Consider the following 18007-nt stretch of genomic DNA (forward strand, 5'->3'; position numbering starts at 1 on the left):
GATTCTCCTGTAGTAGAGACGGGGTTTCACCATACTGGCCAGGTTGGTCTTGAACTCCTGACCTTGTGATCCACCCGCTTCGGCCTCCCAAAGTACTGGGATTACAGGAGTAAGCCACCGCGCCTGGCCCAAGTAGCTGGTTTTATGAGGCGGCAAGGACTGTTGAGAACATCACTGCCAGTTGCTGGCCAGCTCGCCCTTCAGCTAATGAGTTTTGTTGCCTCAGTAGGTGTTGCCACTTCTTCCCACCCTGACGAACGTTAATGGACAGTGTCTCCTTGTGAGGTCCCAACAGGTGTGCCCTGTGTCGGCCAGGTGGTTTCCCGGGCTCCCACCTGGGGGCAGCTGCACCAGGACATCCTAACGGGTGGGTGCTTGAGTTCCACTGGGATGAGGCTCGGTATCTTTGGTCTAGCCTCGTGACCATCGCTCCATCTCTGGCTGCTTGGGACAGCCAGGCAGACACCGTTGGGGAAAGTGTGCCCCAGCATAGTCCTGGGGACAACCCTTTTTCCTTTCAACAAACACCAGGCTTTTTTGAACCATGACCCGGGAAGATTTAGGAATGGCTCCCTGGTGGTCTCCTAACAGCCTACACACCCCTGGGCTTTGCTTGGCGCTGTTGCTTATCTGCCAAAGAACCAATCCTGTGGGCTAGGGGCTGGATGGCCCCACCTGGACCCTAGACAAAATTAACGTACTTGGGGGGATCCCAGCACTGGGGAGATTTGCCTGGCCTTCCTGGGGGAGGAGTATGGCTGCCCACGGAGCAGGCTGCTGGTCTGCCTCTCCCATAACCTCCCGGAAGATCCACACCACGAATGATCTGATGGGGACAAAAACCCCGGGACTTGAGGGACCTTTGCGGCAGACCCTTAAAACACCTGGCAATCCCATTAAATTGAAACATGGTACATATTTTGCTTTTCTAGTTTTGGCTAATACGTTTTATTTCAAGGGTCTCCCGGCCACAGTTTACCAGCGGGCGGGCGGCGCCGCAGGTAGTGACGGGGCAAGAACGGGCGTCGCCGCGGTCTCTGCGCCCTCGGCCTCGGGCTCCAGGCCACACTGGGAGGCTGTGCTGGGAGGTCACGAAGGGGGTGGGCGGGGCCCCAGAAGTGACGTGGGGGCGGGGCCAACGGACCGCGGAGGCGGAGCCGCTACAGTCTGGGCGCTGGAGCTGTGGGAGCGGCGCGCGTCCGCCGTTGGGGACCCCAGCCCGCGCGCGTAAAGCAGCTGGCCGACCAAGCCCTGAAGGCGAGTGCCTGAGGGGGCAGGACACCTCCTCTGGGGCCAGCGGGCGGCAGGCTCCGGGCTGAGGCCCGGTGGCCCGAGACCAGCTGGGCAGACCGAGGCAGCCTCCCCGCCAGCCCTGGGGTCCGCTGCACCGGGGAGCAGCTCCCTTCCAAGGTCAGACTCGGGCTTCATCCTCTCTTGCCGCGCGCCCGGCGGTTTTCAACTCTCACTGCCAGGATTCCTCCAACCACCCAGGATAGCAGGACCGAGATACATGGCCACCCATGACCCGGAGCGTCCACTTCCAGGGACAGGCGGTGGTGATTGCCTTCTGTTGTCATCTGTGGAAGTCCATGGTTCGAAAAGCTGCTGTTCACGCTTTGGGGAGGATCATGGTTTGAGGACTCCCATGGTAGAATTTGGGGAGTTCTCATAGGCAGAAGGCTGAGAAAGTTGGTGCTGTGGGAAGTCAGCTGGCAGCCGGTGGAGTCAGGCCCCGGGGAGGAAGGGAAAGGGAACCCAGGTAGGAAGCTACTGCAGTAGGCTCAGAGAGTGGATGACGGCGGGGCTAAGACAGCGGCCTTGGGCGGTGACTTGGGAAGAACATTGAACACCATGTTGGGGCTGAAGAAAAGAGCAAGGGAAGAGGTGAGGAGCTTCAAGTGAGGGTTGATATGGATGTTACTTACACAGGTAACAGAAGTTCTTCACCTTTTCATTGTTTTACAATGATTCATTCTCTGTCTCACTCTCTCTCTAACAAATAATTGTGATATTTTCACCTGTAGTCCCAGCTGCTCAGGAAGTTGAGGCAGGAGGATGGCTTGAACCCAAGAGGCAGAGGCTGAAGTGAGCCAAGATCGTGCCACTGCACTGTAGCCTGGTCGACAGGGCAAAACCCTGTCTCTAAAAAGAACTTTGTAAAATAAGCCCCTGTAGATTTAAGCACATAATAACTACACTTCTGTCTGTTTTATTATGATATCAAAGTTGAATTTATGGTGAATGACTTACTGGAAAAAACTGAGAGCAACCAGTTAATATACTGAATGTATAACACTCTTTAATAATTTTAAGAACTCTCTAATGAGCAGATATTACAGACAGAAACTTCTCAGATGAAATACTGATGACCAGGAAATCTGTGAGACGATTGTAAAAAATTCGAAGTCATTGAAGAAATGCAAAGCTTCCAGGCTCCACTTTTTACTCATGAAATTGGCAGAGTTGGAGACAATGAGATGAGTGCGGATGGGAGCTGTGCCCTGCGCTGCGGGTGAGAATGTACACTGACGTTCTTGTCCAGAAAGACATTCGCCACTGTGGTTTAAGAAGCACCTCAAAGGCCTTCACCTTGGTCCCTTGTCCACCCTCTGCCCACGGTCTCTCCTTTCCCACGCAGTCCCTCCCGCCCTGGCTTGGTCCCCCTTCTTCTCTGACTGGGTCAGGCATGTGGGTGACTGTTTGACTTCCAAGGCTCTGTCTACCTGGCGTTTTTCTTTCACCTGTTCTGCGGAATAGCATCCTGATTCGTTCCTCTTTTTGGGTCCTTCACTTCCACACCCGGGATGCGGGGCGTGGCCCAGAAAGATCCTGCAGTCACGCAGTGTGGGGCTGCCAGCACTTCATGGCCTCCAAGCTCAGCTGGGCTGAATGAACGCTGCCGTCCCGCGCTTGCCTCCGTTTTCTGTCCCGTTTCCTGAGTGCTTTTGCCAGACTTTCACTTTTCTGAAACCTACTCCACCCTACCCCAGACACCCACCCTCTCTCCTTGGATGACCTACCTCCTAATTTCCAGAGAAAACTGGACATGGCCACCTTCCCCCAGGGTCTGAGGCCCAGGCTGACCCGTGGTCATGGTTGCCGTCACCACCCACCTGCCTGGACCCCACCCTCTGTCCAAGGCCCTGCCACCTGTGCCACTGTCCTGGGCACGGCCTTGCCACCTTCCCCTCTGTGCCGCGCACCTTTCGCCTCCCTCCCCCTGCTGTGTGTTTCTTCTTGGCTGCTCATGATGGTCAGGCTTCTCTCAGCTCTCCCCTTCCTTCTGGGGCTTTGCCTCTTCCTCTGTCATCCATGCTGTGCGTCTTGGCTTCCCGTGGCGCTCTCCTTTCACTCTCCTGTCCCTGCTGTCCCTGTGCCCAGGGCCCAGTTTGCATCCTCAGCTGGTCCCTCATCCGTGCTTCGCCTGCACCTCGCTCCTGGCTCCTTCCCTGCCCTCCTTAGGGACTCCTTTCCTGTCTCCTGCCCTGGCTCTCCTTCCACTGTGTCCCGGGGCCTCCATCCTCAGCCTCCGTCTTCTCTGCAGGGTCTGCTTCTGCATGAACTCCCCCAGATCCGTGTTTGCTGCTGGTCCTCACAGCAGGCTCTTCGTTTCTGGTCCAGATGCCTTTTCTGTGCTTCAGAACCATCTAGAAAAAAAGCAAACTGGATATCTCCACCTGAGTGTTCAGCAGGTCCCTTCGCCCAGCATTTCCAGAGCTGATCTCATTGTACCTTCATATCCTCCAGTGTTTCTCTCAGTGAGGAAAAACGCCTATAGTCCAGCCAGCCCCTCAAGGCAGAAACCTGGTGGTCATCCCCAGCTCCTCCCCGTCACTTCCTGTCCACCTCCAAGTCACCGAGTCCTGTTCCTTTCTTGTTTGCAGTGGCTCTCTGCACCCTTCTCTACCTACCCACTGTTTGGTGTGGGCCCTCCTCCGTCTCACTTGGATCTCGTATTGTTGGGACTCTTCAGATTCTCCCCCTTGGCTTCCCTACCCGGCAGCATGTCTTTCCCCCACATATTCCACACTGCAGCCAGAGGGATCTGCCAAAGAAATAATTGTGATAATGATAGAGAATATGTGTCTGGGTGTGTACCGGGTGCCTTGCACCAGTCCAAGTGCTAATGACAGAGAATATGCATCTGGGTGTGTACTGGGCACCTTGCACCAGTCCAAGTTGTGTATTGACTCGTTTAATTTTATTTTTTTAATGTTGATTTATTTTTTTTTATTAAATAGAGATGGGGTCTCACTGTGTTGGTCAGGCTGGTCTCAAACTCCTGACCTCAAGAGATCTACCCGCCTCAGCCTCTCAAAGGGATCATAGGTGTGAGCCACTTCACTGCTTGATTTTATTTAATACCTGGCCAACCCTTTGAAATCAGTGCTGTGTTATTCCTTTTATAGATGAGAAAACAGGAAAGGCTGAGCATGGTGACTCATACCTGTAATCCCAGCACTTGGGGAGGTTGAAGCAGGAGGATCGCTTGAGGCCAAGAGTTCAAGACCAGCCTGGGCAATGTAGTGAGACCTTGTCTCTACAAAAAATAATAATAAATTAGCCGGGAATGGTGGCATGTATCTGTAGACCCAGCTTTTCAGGAGACTGAGGCTAGAGGATTGCCCACAAGTTCAAGGCTGCAGTGAGCTGTGATTATACCATGACACACACTCCAGCCTGGGCAACAGAGCAAGACCCTGTCTTTTAAAACAACCAAAAAGGCCAGCATGGTGGCTCACGGCTGTAATCCCAGCACTTTGGGAGGCTGAGGAGGGTGGATCACCTGCGATCAGGAGTTCGAGACCATCCTTCCTAACATGGTGAAACCCTGTCTCTACTCAAAATATAAAAATTAGCCAGGCATGGTGGTACGCCCCTGTAATCCCAGCGACTCGAGAGGTTGAGGCAGGAGAATCTCTTGAACCTGGGAGGCAGAGGTTGCAATGAGCCAAGATCACGCCACTGCACTCCAGCCTGGGTGACAGAGTGAGAATCTGTCTCAAAAAAACAAGAAACAGAAAACAAAAAATACCCCCCTAAAAACACATTTTTTGACCTTTCTAGATATTAGCATTTTGCTTATCTCTTTTAATCTTTCCAATTCTGTAAGTTAGATATTCTTAATATTTCCGTTTTTACATGAAAGAGAATAGAGACAGATACGTTAAGTAGTCTGCCCATAGGTCCCCAGCTCTTAGGTGGTGAACTGGGCTTTGACTCCCTGCATACTTGCTGCAGGCTCTCACTCTGAGCCACTTCACCCACCCACAAGGAGCCAGCACCTTGCTGGGTGTTCAGGGCACCTTTTGAACATACTTAGTGGGTGTTTTTCTGTTCTGCGTTCAGAGTTGTGGGTGGCAAAGGAATGTGCATGTATAAAATGTTCTCATTAATAAGAGTGCTCCTTATAATACGAAAAGATCAATTTCCTTGTTGAACAATATCCAGATATGATGAAATGCTAGATTTGTCCAGGAATGCTGGAGAAATTCTTTTGCTAGTTTGAAATGCTCTATCCCTTGAACTCGCCCTCCGGCCAACGAATCAATTAATTTCATAATGAGTATAGATACTTTCTTAGGAATACAATGATCATAATAACATGTTCCAGCACAATAGATTGAATTGTTACTCCACTGGTAGGTTCATGAAATTATTGAAAATTTCAGTAGGAAATTCAGAGTAGGAAAATTCTCCAGTGAGGAGAGGGACGTAATGTATTTCAAGAGGCATGTTAGTTTCAGATGGGTAGCTGAAGACATGCTTATTCTCCCCGCTTAAAATCCATTGAAATGTTAGCTAATTTATTTTTTTAAGCTCTTAGAAATTAAACACTATGGTACTGAAAGCCATTAAGAAAAAGTCCCTCCCCGTGTCTTAATGAGAGGGCGAGCTGGTGTGCTGACGTCTGCCTGTAGTGCTGGTGACTCCGAAGGCTGTAGCAAGAGGGGTTTTTGAGCCCAGGAGTTTGAGGCCAGACTGGGCAACATAGCGGGACCCCATGTCTTATTTTAAAAAATAGTAGATCTATAGAGAACTAAAGCAAACGCACTTTTATTTATTCACTCATTGTCCAAGGCAAGCCTGGTTTTTTTTTAATACTCTTTAAATATGCACGTTTATTGTATGTCAATTATACCTTAGTAAAGCTTTAAAAAAAAAAAAAAGCAAAACTCACAGTTTAGTCCTGGGCTCTGTACTTGGGCTCTGAAATGCAGTCCTGAATCCCCACACCTACTGGAGCCTGGGATGAGGATCATTTTCAGTGCCTGCCATTACCTGAGAAAAGAACACCAGAAAGGGAGACCCTGGGGAAAATGCTAAGACTTCTAGTCAGGCACAGTGGCTTATGCTCACAATACCAGCACTTTGGGAGGTTGAGGCAGAGGATCATTTGAGGCCAGGAGTTCAAGACCACCCTGGGCAACATAGTGAGACCCCATCTCTATAAAAAATTAAAAAAAATTATCTGGGCATGGTGGCATGCACCTATAGTCCCAGCTACTCAGGAGGCTGAGGCAGGAGGATCCCTTGGGCCCAGGAGTTCAAGGCTGCAGTGAGCTATGATCAGATACTGCATTCCCAGCCTGGGTGATGGAGCAAGACCTTGTCTTAAAAAAAAAAAAAAAAGATCGTAGACTATCAAGAAGGACAATCAAGAATGTCTCGTGGGGGCTGGACATGGTGGCTCACTCCTGCAATCCCAGCACTTTGGGAAGCCAAGGCAGGCAGATTGCTTGAGCTCAGGCATTCTGGAGCAGCCTATGCAACATAATGAAACTCCGTCTCCACAGATAGTACGAAACTTAGCTGGGCATGGTGGTGCACGCCTGTAGTCCCAGCTACTTGGGAGGCTGAGGCATGAGAACTGCTTGAGCCCAGGAGGTAGAGGTTGCAGTGAACTGAGATCATGTTAATTTACTCCAGCCTGTATGATAGAGCGAGGCCCTGTCTCAAAAAAAATTAAAAGTATGTCTCCTGTTAGGCTGGGTATAGTGGCTCATGCCTGTAATCCCAGCACTTTGGGAGGCTGAGGCAGGAGGATAGTTTGAGCCCAGGAGTTCAAGGCCAACCTGGGCAACAGAGGGAGACCCTGTCTCTACAGATAATTTTGTAAAATTAAGGCAGGGCATGATGGCTCATGCACGCACGTAATCCCAGCACTTTGGGAGGCTGAGTCAGGAGGATTGCGTGAGCCCAGGAATTCAAGACCAGCCTGGGCAATGTAGACAGACCCCCATCTCTACAAATAATTTTTAAAAATTAAGGCAAAGTATGGTGGCTCACGCTTGTAATCCCAGCACTTTGGGAGGATGAGGTAGGAGCACAGATTCAGCCCGGGAGTTGGAGACTGCAGTGAGCCATAATCACACCACTGCACTCCAGCATGGGCAACAGCGTAAGACCCTATCTCAAAATACATAAATAAAAAGTTAGCTAGGCGTGGTGGTATTTTCTTGTATTCCCAACTACTCAGGAGGCTGAGGTAGGACAATCACCTGAGTATGGGAAGTCGAGGGTGCAGTGAGCTGTGATGGTGTCATTGCACTCCAGCTTTGGTGACAGAGAGCCAGACCGTGTCTCCCCCCCGCCAAAAAAAAAAAAAAGTCTCCTGTGAAAAATGACAATTTCCAGTGGAACAATTATGAGGAAGAGATGGGATCTTCCTGGGCTTTTTCAGTCTTTTGGACAATCCAAGATTCCTCTAGCTAATGACTTCACAGTTGGTAACAGCTTATTAGCTTTACGGTGTTTCTTTAATGTTTGTTATAATAGTTCCTGAGATACAGGTACCAGATTACAATTCACACCAGCTGGGAGGGACAATGGAAATTTATTTAGGAGGCTTGCAGGTCCCTTGGACCTAGGGCACACAACATTTTGGGACATTTGGGAGAAAAAGCAGTGCTTTATTTTCCTCTCTCCTGGGGTTCCAGATGAATGTGTCATCTTGGCAGTGTTCTTATGAACTCTAAATGAAACTGAAGTCACACCTTTAACATTACTTTAAGAAAGAATCACAGAAGCCAACCTTAAATCATTTAAAATGAGAATGAAACTTGAAGCAATAGATAGGAAGAACCATTATCTGGTCTGTCCTGAAATTACTGGAGGTGTTAAAGGAGATGAAATTTTCAATGGCTGAGAGTAATGGCTCATGTCTCTATTCCTCATGCTTTGGGAGGCAGAGTGGGGGAGGATCCCTTGAAGGAGTCTGAGGCTGCAGTGAGCTATGATTGTGCCACTGCACTCCAGCCTGGGTGACAGAGCAAGACACTGTCTGCTTCAGAAGAGAGCCCAGCAGCTGCCCAGGCCCTGGCTAGTCCCCATGGATGTGGAGCTGTGGCAGGTCATGCAGAACCATGTGGATTGTGCCCTCCAAGCCGGACCGTTCTTGGATTCCTCCATAGTGGAGATATGGTTGCTGACTTCTCCAATGGGGAAAATATTCCGTCTTCCCCTGCTTCAGGGATGAACACCTCCTTGCCATTCACACACTCTAGTTCAATGGTATCTACTTTGGCACTGCTAACCCCCCGGAAGACGCTGTTCAATCAAGTCGAAATCAGCCTTCCAGTAGTTTCCATCCATTGGGTCCCACTATACTCTCTCAGCGTGGGGTGACCATGGTTTGCTAAGCCTGGTTTTCCTTTCTTTAGATGGATGTAACAGCCTTTCTGGAGATTCTTTTTTTTTTTTTTTTAACATTTGCTGCCTGGTACTCATTTGGAGGCCCGGAGTCTGACAGAGTTCCTTTCCGTGTTTTCCGCAGTCCTTCAGTGGGGTTTGCACACCTGATGGCCTAGAATTGGGCTCGCCTTCAGCAATCCTGCCCACCCTGGTGGTGGATTGTTGCTGCCTCCTACTCAGCACAAGGTCCAGATACTGAAAGCTTTCACTTAGTCACTTATGTATTCAGCAAATACGTTTGCTCATGATCTTCAGCAGATCCCATGTACCTGAGCTTAAACGGGGTGGGGTTCTCCCCCAACCGCCACATCGCCTGCGTCTGCTCCTCCCTCCTCTCTCTTCCCTCTCTACTCCCTGCCCTGGGTGCTCTTGTACTATCCAGCCTCCAGGTTTCCAACTCATTCAGTAGGTCTCAGAAGCCATCATCAGTTTCAGGATCTCTTTCTGGTATCCCAGGTCTGCATTCAGGGCCCCTCCTGTCATGTCTGTAACCTGCAACAATTTAATGAGCTTCTCTGTGCCTAGGTTTCTAATCTCTAAAACGGGTATAATAGTAGTATCGGTCTCATAGTTGTCTTGAGGATTAAGTGGGTTAATATTTGCAAAGCATGTATCAGGTAGGTTAAGAACAGGGTGCCTGAAGCAATACTGCCCAGATTCAGAGCAGAGCCAGGAAACCCTGGGCAAGTCACTTCTCTATGCCACATCTTATCCACATCTCTGTAACATGAGGATGATAATACAGAGTTATTGTGAACTTTTAGGCAATTATTTCTTGCAAAGCACCTGGAACAGTGCCAAGCACATGATATGGGCTCAATAAACATGAGCCATGGTGATGGTGACAACCCCTGGGGAACCCTGAACTTCCCTGTGGAGTCGTCATTGTGCTGGAGTCTATTGGCTTATTTTCCTCCATAGTTCTCAAGCTCTGTCAGAGCAGGGGATGGCCATCAGTATCCTGACTTCTCTTTTGCTTGAGCTCCTGGATGGTATCTGGTGTTTGTAGTTTGTAGATTTCATTTTCATCAAAACTAGTTGTTCCTTCTACTTTAGAAGTCTGAGCAATATGCCTTCAGTGGCCAACTGGAGACTTGTGTTTTAAAACTTCATTGGACAATCTATTACTGTGATGAAATTACATCACAAAAACCCATGTACTCATCGTGGAACACGGAAGCACGATGGGTACCACCCGAATGGAAGGGATGCAGTGTGGATGGGAACCTCTAGCCTCCCGGAATGTGCTGACTCCAGGACTGGCTGCCCGTCCTGCAACGCATCCTGCAGTGCTTGCTTTCTTGCTTTAGGAAAGCTCATTTCTGCCTTCCTGTTGTAATTGATGCCAATAGCTGCTGGCCCTGCAACGCATCCTGCAGTGCTTGCTTTCTCGCTTTAGGAACGCTCATTTCTACCTTTCTGTTGTAATTGATGCCAATAGCTGCCCGTCCTGCAGCACATCCTGCAGTGCTTGCTTTCCTGCTTTAGGAAAGCTCATTTCTACCTTTCTGTTGTAATTGATGCCAGTAGCTGCTGGCCCTGCAACGCATCCTGCAGTGCTTGCTCTCTCGCTTTAGGAACGCTCATTTCTACCTTTCTGTTGTAATTGATGCCAATAGTTGCCCGTCCTGCACCCGATCCTGCACTGCTTACTTTCTTGCTTTAGGAACGCTCATTTCTACCTTTCTGTTGTAATTGATGCCAATAACTTGTAGTTTGCTGCCATATCTGAAGCTCTGATGCTTCCTATGTCTCTCCCAGGTCACTACAAAGATTTTGAAGTCCCTCATTCTCTGATATGAAGAATTTCATACTGGCTTCAGTCTCCTTTGTCTCACTGTTAGGGAACCCTTCCCCTTTTCTGTGCCATTTATGAGCACACTTGAGATGTGGCCACATTGCTGCCCACTTGCTCCAAGGAACAACTTAAGCCAGAGTCTAGGCCACCAAACCAGGAAGACATTCTTATGGTTCATAGAGGTCATCTGGTCAGTTCCAAGAAAAACATCCAGCGCAGTTGGATCCGACTTCAGCCTGTGGAGGTCCCGTCTCTAACACAAAGGAGAGAAACTCACAATGAGATGTTTCTAGGCAGCGCCTGCTCAGAGGCCCACCCAGGGTAAGGCACTGCTGGGAAACGCAGAGGCCTGGCCTAGGGCCTCATTAGGGCTGGTCTTTGGTGACAGCCCTAATAACAGGGCAGGCCTCCGTTCTTCCCTACACCTTCCTCCTCTCTGGGTTGGCCTCATCTCCCTCTGCATTAGTGATTTTCCCCAGCACCATGTGTGGCTCCTGCCAGCCTGATCCTGGCCACCAGGACACCCGCTCCAAAACAGCCACCCCCAAATGCCTTTTCTTGAGTGTGTGTGAGTGCGTGTGTCGGGGAGAACACTCATGCCCTTCGGTTTTTTAACAAGTGGTACCATACACTTCCTATGTGTCCTGCAGCTTGTGGTTTTCACACAATTGCTTTTTTAAATGCAGGTAAAAATTACACAGTGAAACACATTCATCTTGAGTACAAATCGGTGGGTTATGACAAATGTCTGCACCTGTGCCTAAGCAGTATCCTGAGGAGGACACCGAACGTTTCCATCATCCAAAAAGTTCCCCATGCCCTTTGCCATTCGCCCTCACCCTGTGGCCCCAGCAAGCCCTGTTGAGTCTCATCGGAGTTTCTCCCTCCACCAAGGGATAGAAACTCACATGATGGCTTCATGCAGATACAGAGACTCCAGACCCTCATTCATCACAACTGATCCCTTACTCCGGCCTGATTGCTGTCTTCCTGCTCGCAATTAAATTCCTTCCCCTGCTATATAACGCCCCCAGCTTTAGTCAGCTGGAGAGAGGGATTTGAGACTGATCTCCTGTTCTCTTGGGCTGATGTGAACCATAATATGATAAAGCTTTCTTCCCTGGCGTTACTTTTCCTGATGATTGGCTTTCTGTGCAGGACCTATACTGAACCTACACTGAACCCCTGGCATTTCGGTAATAGATTTTGGTCCCCTAATCGGGAATGGGTTGCCTCTGGCTGGTGGGCGCAGATGGGGAGAGTCTCAGAGGCCCTCCTGTGCAGCTGCCTGACCCTTTTTTGGCCAGAGGTGGATTTCTGTCTGTCTCTCTTTGTCCCCACTGCTGCTGACTCTAACTGTGTTCCTGATTGTCTAGGAAGAGCAGCCTTTGAAATGTGACATGTGCATCTGACAGGTGTCTTTTGTGGGTACCAGATGGCAGGATCTGCTTCTCTCAATTTGGGGAATTGTGAAGGAATTTCCATTTGCAGGTTGAACAAGCCCAGCTGACTGTGAGAGGGAAGCACCTCACCTGTATTGGCTTGGATGGTCTTGGGGGCTTCTTAGTCGCTACTGCAGTTAGATTGTATTTTCGTAATTATTTATGTGTGTGTGTGTGGATATAGTCATGAGAAATCAGAATTTGATCTTAGAATGTAGCCCACCGGGGTGCATTCTTTAGAATTAGTCTGAATATAGTTATGAGCCAATGGAACAAAGGAAAATGATATTCTTTTGCAGCACTGTTTGGCTCCAGTGTTCTTTGAGGACTGGGGAGGTTGGGACTCTCCATGGGTCTTTGAATTGTACTGCCGTCTTCTAATTGCGTTCATTTTTCTGTTGGATGGGAAGGCGGGATGGAGTTCCATGTATCCAGGCTTTTCTGCTGCTGTCCAAAGCAAGGTCGGGCCTGGCTGATTGTGATGTTCTTCAGTGGTACTGTTTGGTATTCTTTAAAGTCTGGGGAGGTTTGGCCTTTAAAAATCAAACTGCCATGGAAAGTGATTTACCCAAAATTTTGGTTCACAGCCTTCACTGGATTACCTACTGGGGCAAACAAAGTTTAACCATGTGAACATGCTCGTAAACCAGTGAGTTTGCATTGCTATCTAATGGCTAGAATTCCAGGGTAAAAGCTGTTGGATCTTTATATGTGTGTATATGTCTCTGGATGTTCTGTATCATTTTCACCGGGTACCAAATTGGCTTATAAATAAAAAAGAGTGTGCATAAATTAGGTAAATAAGTCCAGTCATTTTCCAAGTTCATGTGACTTAAGTAAATCTTTAATAAACGGGCTTTAACGTTATTAGTAAAATAGAAAGGTCTTCAGACTTGTCAGCCTAACTTTTTATCTGGGTTTTGTGTTTGCTAGATGTGTTAAAGTGTCTGAGTTTGATAAAAAAGGTTATAAGACTATAAACCCAGCCATGAAGAAAATGATCTTCGTGTGTGTGGTTTTTTTTTTTTTTTTTATAAACAAGACTAATGTCGTTTAATAAAAACAGCTGAATTTTCTCAGTTATTGGCAAATATACCCGTGTGTTTTAATTTTAAAGTTCTTACTTAGGTGAACACCTGATATTCATAGGTTATAAAAATGATTATCAAGGAAGCAATGACTGGCTTTGTCTGGTATCTCAGTTCTCATAGTTAATGTAGAGAAACGGTTAAACATGCATAAAATAGAAATGGGGTAAATGTAGGCGAACTTTTTCCGTAATTTAAAATCTTGAGATTTTGGCTGCTCATTAGATATCTGAGTCATGTTAAATTAAGAAAGGGTTATGATACGGGGAGAGATTTTTTTAAAAACTATGGAAGGTTGTCATCTATAAAATGTTAATGTCTGGTAAACAGTTCAGGATTTCTTGCTTCCTAGGTTTTTCATTAAAATGTAAGGTTACTAAGAATTCCAGTTAATATATAATTCTGTATATAAAATGTGTCACAGAAGTTATATCTTTACTGAGAAAAAGAATAATAACTAAATCAGAAGTTATCTAAAAGTTGATTCAAATTATGGAGTTGGGCCACGCACGGTGGCTTATGCCTGTAATCCCAGCATTTTGGGTGGCTGTGGTGGGGGGATCACTTGAAGTCAGGAGTTTGAGACCAGCCTGGCCAACATAGTAAAACCCCATCTCTACTAAAAATACAAAAATTAGTTGTGTGTGGTGTTGAGAGCCTGTAAACCCGGCTACTTGGGAGGCTGAGGCAGGAGAATCACTTGAACCCAGGAGGCAGAGGTTGCAGTGAGCCAAGATAGCGCCACTGCACTCCAGCCTGAGCAACAAGGTTATATAAATGGGCTTCCCATAAGGAGAAGTACGCTGCAGAAGGTCTTTCTTTGCCTTTTGGTAACTGGCCTAATGAACAGATTTTACATTTTATTGATAATTCCAATGTCATCATTATTAGTTTTTATATTGCTTAAAAATACATCTAAAAGAATTAAGGTTTTTATATCCATGTAGCTTTCTATATTGCTTGTCTAAAGTCCTTCCGCTGTTAAGTTACAGGGCTTTGATTCCTGAGTCTGAAAAAGGCACAGATTCCTGCTAGATCTTGAACACTGACGCCAGTCAAAGCCTCATCTTCAGACCTGGGAGAAGGCGACAATCGAAATGAAATGCTTTCATGAGACGCAGGGCCAGCAATTACAAGTATTCAATCCCCCTAGGCCCAGGGACTGTCGCGGAAGAGGTGGGCGCGTGAGATTGTAAGGGCCGACTTTGGGGGATAAAATTGGAGTTTTTCTATAAACATTAATATCAAAGGCACACTGATGCCAGGCAAACGTCTGGGCCCCTGTGTCGGAATAACAGTTTTCCTAGACCACTGATCTACTCTCTAATAGAAAATTGTAAAAGTTTATACAAGGTATATGGAAATATTACTTCATGATCAAACTGATTAAAATTATATTTGTTTACAAGGTTTTATTAAAATTAGCTTTAACATCAATAATACCCCTAAAACATTATTAATAAGCGATCAAAGATTTTTGTTTACCTTTTAAGTAAACCACAGGAAAAAAAATGAGAGAGTCAGACATTTAGTTGGCTTCCTGCTGTCTTGGGTGTGTCTATTGGGTCTTAACCATTGGGGAAACTGAGTCTCCTTCATATCAATGAGTAAAGGGTTTTGGTGCTTTGGTTTTTTTTTTTTTTTTGAAATCTTTGAATTATCATTTTGGCTGAATGAATAACTCTTTTATAATGAACCGTGATCCTATTTTGTGGCATCAAGTGTTTTAAACTTTTGATATTCGACTGATGAACTTCTCAACATCAAAATTTCAACTTCTGGCCGGCCGGAGTGGCTCACGCCTGTAATCTCAGCACTTTGGGAGGCCGAGGCCAGGCAGGCAGATCCTTTGAGTTCAGGAATTAGAGACTAGCCTGGCCAAAATGGTGAAACTCCACCTCTACTAAAACCACAAAAATTAGCCAGCTGTGGTGGTGTATGCCTGTAATCCCAGCTACTAGAGAATCACTTGAACCTGAGAGGCAGAGGTTGCAGTGAGCCGAGATTGCACTACTGCCCTCCAGCCTGAGTGACAGAGCAAAGCTCTGTCTTAAAAAAAAAAAAAAAAAAAAAAATGGGCCGGGCGCGGTGGCTCAAGCCTGTAATCCCAGCACTTTGGGAGGCCGAGACGGGTGGATCACGAGGTCAGGAGATCGAGACCATCCTGGCTAACACAGTGAAACCTCGTCTCTACTAAAAATACAAAAAACTAGCCGGGCGAGGTGGCGGGTGCCTGTAGTCCTAGCTACTCAGGAGGCTGAGGCAGGAGAATGGTTTAAACCCGGGAGGCAGAGTTTGCAGTGAGCTGAGATCCGGCCACTGCACTCCAGCCTGGGCGACAGAGCGAGACTCCGTCTCAAAAAAAAAAAAAAAAAAAAAAAAATGAATAAAAAAATTTCAAGTTGTAAATTCAGTCTCTTTGACCTTAAGCTAACTTAATAAAAGGCTGGACATGGTGGCTCACATCTGTAATCCTAGCACTTTGGGAGACCAAGGTGGGTGAATCACTTGAGGTCAGGAGTTTGAGACCAGCCTGGCCAACAAGGTGAAACCCTGTCTCTACTAAGAATACAAAAATTAGCTGGAAATCACTGGAACCCAGCAGGTGGAGGTTGTGGTGAGCTGAGATTGTGCCACTGCACTCCAGCGACACAGCGAGACTGTCTCAAAAAAAAAAAAAAAAAAACAGTTAGTGCTGGATGAAGTGGCTCACACCTATAATTCCAGCACTTTGATAGGCTGAGGTGAGCAGAACACTTGAGCTCAGGAGTTTGAGACCAGTCTGGACAACATAGGGAGACCTGGTCTCTACAAAAAACAAACAAACAAACAAACAAAAAACCCAACAACAACAACAACAACAACAAAAATCTGGGCAAGGTGGCATGTGCCTGTAGTCCCAGCCACTCTGGAGACCGAGATGGGAGTATTGCTTGAGCCCAGGAGATCAAGGCTTCAGTGAGCTGTGCTGTGACTATATCACAGTACTCCACCCTGGGCTACAGAGTTTTGGAGACCCTGTCCCCAATAGCAACAACAAACAAACAAAAATAATATACATTTTTAAAAGAGATTAGGTCCCCTGGCTGGGGTAGTGGCTCACGCCTGTAATCCCAGCACTTTGGGAGGCCAAGGCGGGTGGATCACGAGGTCAGGAGATCGAGACCATCCTGGCTAACACGGTGAAACCCCGTCTCTACTAAAAAAATATAAAAAATTAGCCAGGCGTGGTGGCAGGCACCTGTAGTCCCAGCTACTCAGGGGGCTGAGGCAGGAGAATGGCGTGAACCCGGGAGGCAGAGCTTGCAGTGAGCTGAGATCATACCACTGCATTCCAGCCTGGGCAACAGAATGAGACTCCATCTCAAAACAAACAAACAAACAAACGAAAAGATATTAGGTCCCTGAAGTCCAAAAGACACATATTAGGCTTATTTGGTATGTTAAAATTATACAGGAAGCATTGTCAAATACGAAATGGTGTTTAACTTTCTTTGGGTTATATTTATATACATGTGTTATTAAGGTGTGCCGAAATTACATGGCATTCCTAAAATCCTGACATGTCTTAGTATATGTCATCAGTAATATGTTTATTATGTTAAATTGTTGTATGCCACAGAAATAACCAGATTTCCTTGACAATTGTATCTTTAATATGTCTTTGACTAGGATGTCTTAAAAATTTTATCATCCACAATTATTGTTTTATTGGATTCTTCTCAAAAAGTGGCTTACAGTCAACTACAGTCCAAAATTTTCTCCTTGGAAAAGACTCCAGAAAGCAGGTTTCTGATGATGTTGGAGAGACTGTGCTGTTGGATTAGACAGAAAACTTCTAGGACTCTAATTAAAAGGCTGACGTGGTCATAAAGATTGCTAACCCAGTATGAAGCAGAACAAGAGTTAATTGCGTGAACTGAGCTAATAGAGAACTGAACTAATTCTTTTGTGGCTTTTTTGGTTTGAAACATTGCTGATTCTTTTTGTTATTCAGTGTCAATTTTTTTCTCTTCAGCTATTTGTAGCCCTTAACAATTGAGTATACTCTTGTAAATAAAATTTGAAGCACATTTCTTGCTGTCTGCCTGGTTTCTCCAGAATTCAAAAACTATTTGCAAATATTCTTAACTCGTGGCAATGTAGTTATTTGCATAAGTTCAATAAGAATCTGTTTTCTTTTATAACAGCACATAATTGGAGGTACTGGTCTTTTGACCAAGGGTTTAATTGGAATGACATTTTTAGATACGAGCAGACTGCTTTGAGGAATTGAGATTGACTTTATAGAGCTGATAAATGTCCCTTGGATAGACTGGCCTTGTACCTCTCTACATAGTTCCTTTGCAGGATTCCTGACCTGGGCTGAGTAAAGAATGTCACTTTCTGACAGGCCCAGGAACCTAAAGTTATTTTGCAACCTTGAGAGGAAAGGAATTCACCCAATTTGTACAGGTATCTGCAGGCACAGATACATTCTTGGCTGAGCTTGAGAGGCCTTTAAAAGTTGAATCTGAGATTCCTTTTGAAAAGTTCCAGCAAAGCCAACTTAAAAGAGCTTATATGGACAATAATTCTTGCTGTACTTTATGCAACTAATCTGGCCAAGTATAATAAGACTAAAACTTAATTTGCAAATAAATTGGTCTTACCATGATTTGTCTTTGGTAGAGATGGGGAACTGGCCAGAGAAAAATTATGTTTCAGAAGAAAACTGTAGTATACCTGTTATTACATTAACCTATGGTTCCTGGGTGGCAACCTGGAGCTGCAGCTGTGCTGCATTCAGTTATTAAAGGTAAAATTCACCAATGGAATTTAAAAAAATTTTTTTTTACTCTTTTTTTTTTTTTTTTTTTTTGAGACGGAGTCTCGCTCTGTCGCCCAGGCTGGAGTGCAGTGGCGCGATCTTGGCTCACTGCAAGCTCCGCCTCCCGGGTTCACGCCATTCTCCTGCCTCAGCCTCCCGAGTAGCTGGGACTACA

The 18007-nt window shown here is 46.5% G+C and overlaps 1 long non-coding RNA gene across 1 annotated transcript; it reads left to right on the forward strand.

Moving 5' to 3' along the window:
* The first annotated feature begins 250 nt into the window (after window positions 1-250).
* Window positions 251-17362, forward strand: LOC139359850 (uncharacterized). Its single transcript, XR_011616354.1, has 3 exons — window positions 251-1929; window positions 2025-14198; window positions 16695-17362. It is a non-coding gene; the product is annotated as an uncharacterized lncRNA (long non-coding RNA).
* The last annotated feature ends 645 nt before the right edge of the window (window positions 17363-18007 follow it).

Source organism: Macaca nemestrina, chromosome 18, assembly GCF_043159975.1.
Source record: "Macaca nemestrina isolate mMacNem1 chromosome 18, mMacNem.hap1, whole genome shotgun sequence".
NCBI classification, from domain to species: domain Eukaryota; kingdom Metazoa; phylum Chordata; class Mammalia; order Primates; family Cercopithecidae; genus Macaca; species Macaca nemestrina.